Source organism: Centruroides sculpturatus, unplaced genomic scaffold (genome assembly GCF_000671375.1).
Source record: "Centruroides sculpturatus isolate CEXI.00-Female unplaced genomic scaffold, Cexi_2.0 scaffold405, whole genome shotgun sequence".
In the NCBI taxonomy this organism is placed as follows: domain Eukaryota; kingdom Metazoa; phylum Arthropoda; class Arachnida; order Scorpiones; family Buthidae; genus Centruroides; species Centruroides sculpturatus.
This window is the reverse complement of record NW_019384578.1, coordinates 249,378-257,348: the sequence shown is the minus strand read 5'-3', so window position 1 is coordinate 257,348 and position 7,971 is coordinate 249,378. Positions and strand designations below refer to the sequence as shown.

The 7,971-nt window shown below is 23.9% G+C and overlaps 1 long non-coding RNA gene across 1 annotated transcript in view; it reads left to right on the top strand.

The window, feature by feature from the left end:
- Positions 1-2,136, top strand: part of LOC111624397 — an 11,370-nt gene extending 9,234 nt beyond the window's left edge. Inside the window, exon 3 of the long non-coding RNA XR_002756570.1 lies at positions 2,059-2,136. This is a non-coding gene — a long non-coding RNA (uncharacterized LOC111624397). The remainder of the gene's footprint in view (positions 1-2,058) is intronic.
- The last annotated feature ends 5,835 nt before the right edge of the window (positions 2,137-7,971 follow it).

The following is a 7,971-nucleotide window of genomic DNA, read 5'->3' as shown; positions in this document are numbered from 1 at the left end:
TGTATATATATATATATATAGCTATAATTAATTACGGTTATTTATTTTCAATACGATATTATTAAATTTATTAATATAATAAAATTACTAACCATATTTGAAAAATATTCTTACACTATGTATAATGATTATTACAATTATAATTTAATACAAATTTCAAAGTTTAATGTATGTCTAAAATATTATTTTTATTTATTTTTAGTAATATTTTATCTCTAATTAAAATCTATAAACTTGTATACTATAGTTAATTTCTGTATATACAGTATTATGTAAATCCAGGAGTTTGTCCTGTTTAACTCCATCAAAGGGTTACGTGGTTTTCCGGGATTTCTTCACGTTAATAACACTAAAATAGTTTACATAATTATCTCAAACTACCAATTTGAGAAAATATACAACGTTTATTAGCGTTAGAAAATCGAGATCACCTATAAATAGGTGTTAGTTTCCATAGTAAGTCACCCCCTTGGCAAATCTCCTATACGTTGCATTGCCTCGCACCATCAATCCAACCCTATTACTAAAATGAAATAATACCATAAAATACAATTAAGCATAAAATTTTCCAAAAAAACCTACGTACTTCAGTTTCAATGCCTTTTTTAGTTTATAAAAAAAACTTTATAAAATAAAATTTTAAATATTAAAACACCTTATGAAATTCTAATATTGTATTACAGAATTTCTATTGTAATCGTTCTATATCAAGAACTAATCTTCATTACCTTGAATATTTTACGAAATTTAAGTAACATATACATAAATTTCACAAAAAAAAATTTTATTATAGAACTGATCGTTTGGAATCCGGGTTCGAGATCCAGTTCTGGATTCTTCATGGTAATCAATTTAACTTTATCTTACTGTATAATAAATTATAGTGAATTTTTGCAACGAATTTGATTAAATTTGCATGATTTTGAGCTAAATATTTATCATTGCAAATTCTTCCTGTTAAATGTATTTAACATAATCTTATTGTTAAAAATCACTTCGGATCATTTCAAATCACATTATTTATCGTACAAGAAGAAATTAAAAAGTAAGAAAAAAATAAAATAGAATATTCGATCATTACAGAACGAAATTTATTCAGCCACAATTGAAATAGAATTACTTTTTTTTGAAAATAAGAAAAATAATATAAAATTTTCTAAACAACAAACTATTTCTTTAACTTTACGTATATATTTGCGATAGATCGATGAGATGTGTGATAATATAATCTTTCTTTTATTATTATTATTATTATTTTCAATTTTTTTTATTAAACAACTAAATTTGATAGTTGAAAAAATTCTTTGAAAATATATTTTGTTCAACAGACAGTTAAAAATATTACACATTATTAAGAAAATTGGAAGTATTTTCATCACTTTTTTAAATTCGATCGCTAGAAGAATTTATGTTTTTTTGTAAAAGTAAATCTTTTAAACTTTAAATTTGAAACAATTTGAACAGAAAGTATACCTTTTCACTGAAAAACTCAGATTTTAAATTGGATATTGTTAAAGAAATTATTAATACCGAAGAAAACAATAAATAAAATATAAAGAAATATTTATTTATTTATTTTCTAACTTTATCAAATATCACAATATTTTAAAAATAAAATTTTAAATGGTAAGATTCTATTATTATTTTGTTTATTTCTATAACTGTAAATTGTTTTATATTTTACCTTAGAAAAATATACATAAACACTAGCGGTGAAGATAATAAACGCTTAAAACCTAGGGAAAACTTAAGCCCGTATAGAGAAATTAAAATACAGTACATACATACTTATATATAAAATTTAGTAAAGAATAAAGTATTTAAATTATTGGTTCTATAACTTTTATATGAACATAGTAAAATTATGTTAAAAATCTTATAATTTTTTTAAAATACTTTACTGGAGATTCACCTATCGAGTTTCATTTTAAATTCATATTTAACTTAAATTTATCGACTTAATATGATATGTTAAAGATAAGAAAAGTTTATTACGTTATTCAAATACAATCTCTTAGAGAAATCAACAGTTTAATTACACAGGAAATTGTTGAATAGGTCTATGCCAAACTTCTAAAGTCGAAGAATTTCAACAATAACTCTTTCGACGTTGATTTTGAAGCATTTTAAACAGGTTTGCAATAGTTAAAATTTACACTATTTTAAGAACTGCAACACTTGATTAATTTACAAGTATAATTTTTCTTATAACTTAAATATAATTTTTACTTTCCTGACTGTTACGTATATAACACGGGAAAGTATTGTAATCGTGTCAAATTTCGACATTTTGAGACCCCTGAACCGAAAGAAAAGTTTTAAAAAATGGAAAAAATTTCATGGATATGTATTTGTATGTGTTTCGTTTAATACCTTGTATCTCAAAATGGGGTAAAGATTAAGAAACGAAATTTGACACGGTAGCTTGTGTTTAAGGGGCATCGATGCTATTAAAATTTGGTGGTTATAGATCTAGGGAATGGAAAGATAGAGAAGTCACATATCATATCTCGAGTGAGGTCGTACTTTATGAAGATTTCACTCGTTATTGGCATTTACAATTTTTTTAAATTACTTGTCTAGTATCCTTAAAATTAAGCATTTTGCCTTTATAAATGAATTAATAATATGAAAACTATTTTTAAATAAAATCTCGTAACAGATGAAGAAGTCACATACAATTTTAACTTTGTACTCATGTGTCTTAATGTTTATTAAACATAACTATCTTTTATATAAAGAAATTTCTCACAATTCAACAAAATTACAGTCTTAAACTTTTATTATTACTGAGAAAATTATGCAACTCGTTGCAAAATTTTTTGAATAGAATTTATCTAAAACTACTTATCTCTCACTCTCTTCAAACATTAGCAAAATAAGAAAAAAGTTACCTTAAAACCAAAATAACCTAAATCTCATGCTTCTTGAGATTATCTTCTTCTACTATTAAGCACAAGATAAATCGTAAGATTAAAACTAACTTACAAAGAAGATAAAAGAACAGCAATGAGAGTTAATGGTACGAGTCGTTTCATAATTAATTCAAAAGCTACTAATTACAATTAAAATGTATCATTATCAATACATTTTTTTAAGATATTATGCTAAATGTTTTGTAAAATTTAATTATATTTTTAGTCATTTTGTCTTAAATAAATTCAACATAAATGATGCGTACAGTTGCACCAATTATATAAAACTTGTATAGAAATTTATCAAGACTTACTTAATTTAAATTATTTTCCACTTGAAAAATCTCTTGAATTGTTTGGAAAATATTGAACATTCTTTCTACATTTAAAGATTTCGAAGTAAAGTGAAGTGATCATTGAAAATATAAAAATAATCAAAGGAATGCAACTGAGAATAGGAAATCCTAGAAAACTATTTGTACAATCTCAACTGAATCCTGGATATAAAAATCATTAGATTAAAGTAAAATAGATTATTTATTGTTGTATTCAGTTATTCTCTTTAAAATAATATAATTTTACTGCATAAGACGATAACAATTGATGTTAATATGTAATAATTACAATAAAAGATGAATTTTTCTGTATGTACACTATACAACTAAATTAACTAAATTCGTATAATTGTAATAGTTAAGTAACTTATTTTAAATATAATCCCTAATTTGTTAAGGACTATATCTCAATTAAGAGGACATTAGAAGAATTTAGGTCTCTTAAAATATAGTTCATTAAGAAATATATTATCCTTATAAGAATTTGAGATACTAAATTATAATTCAATATTCCTATAACATAACTATATAATCATATTATATTATAGGGGTTATATGATACTATCAATATCATATAATCCCTGTAAATCTCTATAAGTTATATTTTTTTAGGAATTATAAACTTTAACAGGATACAATATAGAATGTGTGTTACGTAGAACAAATTTAGTACAAAATAAAATTTTAAGAATAGAAATTAATTATATTAATTAACGAGATAAAATTTTAATTAATTTTTAGAGTTATAGTAACTCACTGAATCCTTAAGTTGGCCAAAATCGTGTATTAAGGATACGTTTGTGACTATCAATCGTAAACTGAATTCCGAATAATTGCTTTTTTTAGCAAAATTGGCAGAAAACACAAAAAAATGCAATTAAATTAACTCCGTTTTTTAAAATTTGATTCAGTTAATTAAAATTTCTTCTTTACAATGATTAAATGATTAACTGACTTTTGGACCACCCTGTGTAACGTTAGGATAGTTCCAATTAAAAATAGCCAAAAATTTCATGTTATACTGAATTTAGGTCACTCAAGTTTCCCATTCTTAAAAGAAAAAATAGTGTAAGGGATTTCATTTTTCTTAAAAAGATTCTATAGACGTATTTATTGATAGTCCAATGCAGCTGAGTTTGATGCGATACCTTAACATTGATAGAAAATTATATAATTATTGAAATATAAAAATAAATATTCTCGATTAACTCTTTAATAATTAAGATAAAAGATATACAAAATCAATAGCCATCGATACTAATAATACCAAATTAAAATGTAACGATCGATATGACAGTCTTTAAAATAACAATAACTGATTAAAAATGAATAATAAACTTTTTTTAAATATAAAAAAAAACATATTAAATTTTCTTTAAAGAAATTTAAAACAGACCTAAAGATAAGAGTTAATTGAAAATTCCATAAATCCGAGTATCAAATTTGATATAGAAATGCCATTTATTCAACGTGATGTACGACGTAGATTCTGCAAGAAGATTACAAGTAAGAATATTAAGAATGTTGTAACAAAATTCCAGATAGGAGCTTCGGTAATCTATTATCGATTATTTGTAAAATACAATACTTTCGTATGACATCGAATTTTACAAATATACAATCAATAACAGATTTGCTGTCTACCTTTCTGGGATTTAGTGACAATAAACTGTATAATCCCAATAAATCTTTCCGGTATCATCAATACTTTCTACGGATATCATATCACGAATTTTAACTTACTTAACAACTCAATATCTTCAAAAAGGACTACATCCTTCGCACACAAAATGTAGTCTTTCAGTAAATGTTGAACTCTTTTTTTCAAGTGGTAGAAAGTGAAAGGAAGAACCTCACGTTTATATTGTCCTATGCTGTGATTCCTTTGTGAAGGACTGTTTTGTGTGTAAAACAAACGTTTTTTCCTGTTTAAAAAGTATATAAAACTATACTTTAAGAAGCTACTTCATAAATATGATTCAGAATTACGTTATCATCATATTATGTATATGTGCAATTATATGTAAGTTATGTGTAACATAACTTAAAACATATAAAATATAATTACATAGAACAAATTAATAAATTTTTCTTCGTCTATTCGGTTGTCGTCACTTTTATGGATTTCAGCAAATACATTTCATTATAATTTATCGAATCAAACCCTCTTTTATACTAATCTAAATGCTTTTAGGTGATAGATCCTCTTCGGAACCTTATAAGACAGTGTATAATAATATAAGAACCATTAAAAAATTGATATCTTGAATATATTTCATTAAAACTTCCGTACAAACATACAGACGAACTTCCTATTTCTTGCACGTTAGTATAAATTATAATTTAATTAAAACACTTTATAATTCGACATTTTAAAATGATTATTTCACGTTTCTACACGAAAAATTATGGAAAAATAAATGTTCTTTTTTGGTCAGAAAACCAAAATTTAAATCAAAGAAGGAACATTTAGGAAAACATTTTTATTAAAATAAGTATGAAGCATGACAAATATCAACATCAAAAAATATCAATAAAGTAGATTTTACTTTGTAAAAAATTTAACGCCGAACTCTAAATTGATTGTCCTAGTTCAATTCCCTAAAGACAATGGTTTTTTGAAAATTGTTTAGATCTCGGGGGAGATTTTTATAAAAATCACCCAAACCATCAGTTAAAAGACGTTTTATAATGCCTGATCTTTTCTCATTTTTTAACATACGAATTTATAGAATTGAATAGAAAAAAAAAATTGGAAAAATATTTTATTTATACAATCGATTTTTGAATTGTAAATTAAGATTGTGACAATTCGAATTTTATATATTGAAAATAATCATTTAAATAAAGTTTAAGTCGATTTTTTTCTCATCAGTTTGATAATTTAAAGTGTCAAGAAATTGTGTAAAATGATCTTTTCGTATTGGAAATTTAATAAAATTACATTAAAGAATTTTTTTTTTATTTGGAAGGAAATTTATTAATTGTATGTTATGAAATGTTAAAATATTTTCTAGTTATTACAAGTTATAAAGTAAGTCTTATTTTAAATATTAAGAAATTAAATATTAAGAAATGTTTTAGATGAATTAAATTATTTTCTCAATCAGTAGTTCGCGATCGCTCGGCCGGAGTCTATTTTTAATGCAAAAATGGAATCACAAAGTAAAGGTTGAAAAGCGTATTAACTTGTATAAACATAAATTAATATAAAATAATTAGAATTACATGTTCTACTTTTATTGTCTTCTATCAATAGATCAGTTATGACGTTTTTATTACATAAAAATTCTGTTATTATCAAGTAGTTCATATTAAAAGAAAAGATTTTTAAATGTAAGATTCTCAACAAGTAGTTCGCGATCCCTCAGATAAACATTTATATTCTGAAACAGAATCGCAAATGAAAAGTTGAGAAGAGTTGGATTAAATTGTTTATAAACACAAATTAATATAAATTAAGTAATATATTTTCTACTTTACAACTTAAGATTTATTTACTTCTACAAAGTTCTGTTATTATCAAAATAATTAATAATAAAGCAGAGATTGTTGATACTTTAAAGACATAAAAAAAAAACATATTTTTCAGTTAATTAAATTGAATTTCTTAACCAGTAGTTCGCCATCCCCCTAATCACGTGCATTTATATGAACCGAAAAAGAATAAAAAGTAAAGGTTGAGAATCGTGCATTAAATTAACATAAAATATTTGATATTAATTTTAAATCGAGCTTAGTATAAACTGTCTTATTAAACTATTTAAACTGGATTGGAAATTAAATTATTTTATATAATAAATTATCGATATTAATTAGTCGAATCTCTAATAGCGGTCACATCTAAACGGCGGCCATATTTTCAAGAACGTTTCTTTTTGCAAAATCACCTCCGAATAACGTTCATTTTTTCTATAAACGTAGCCGTTTGTTCGTAGGTTTGACTGTACTTTGTACTGTACATGTTTAAGTTATAGAACTTTTGATATCGTGACTATTTTGCGAGCAACGTATCACTTCTAAGAGAAATGTTCAATATACCACTCGCAGAACAGCTATTTAATAATTCCCCTCTATATTTTTGAATGTTTTCTTTTAGATAACATCAAACATATAACATATAGAGGAAAAATATATCTCAAATTCTATTAAAATGTATTGATAAGAATTTTAAAAAATATTATAAAACTCATATCTTTATATTAATTTAATACAGTCAAACTTCTGAACAACGGCCATTGACTGGAATATAAAAAAGGGTCGTTGTTCGGAGGTTATTTTGTATGCCTTTTTTGTTTAAAAAGTTTCGTTGTTGGGAGGTGGCCTCTATTAAAGGTTCGACTGTATTATAAAATTAAATTTTTAATAATAAAATTATATGCTATTACGATAAAGATTTACTGTGTTATTAATAAATGTGTTAAAATTGTGACTGCTACTCACAATTGTAAATAATAAATGTGATAAATTGTCTCATTAAATATGTATGATAAAGTATGATAATGACGTTCTAATTAATCTTATTTTCTCGTATTTATTATATTTAGATATTAATTAAATTTATTTTTTGTATTTTATTACTAATGATTTTATTGGGTGATTAAAAGAAAATTTCTTAATGACCATGAACATTCATGATTTTTTTAAATTTGAGTAAAAGTTAAATAAATAAATAACTTATTTATTTATTAAATTACAGGAGTTAGTGTATGTTCAGTGTG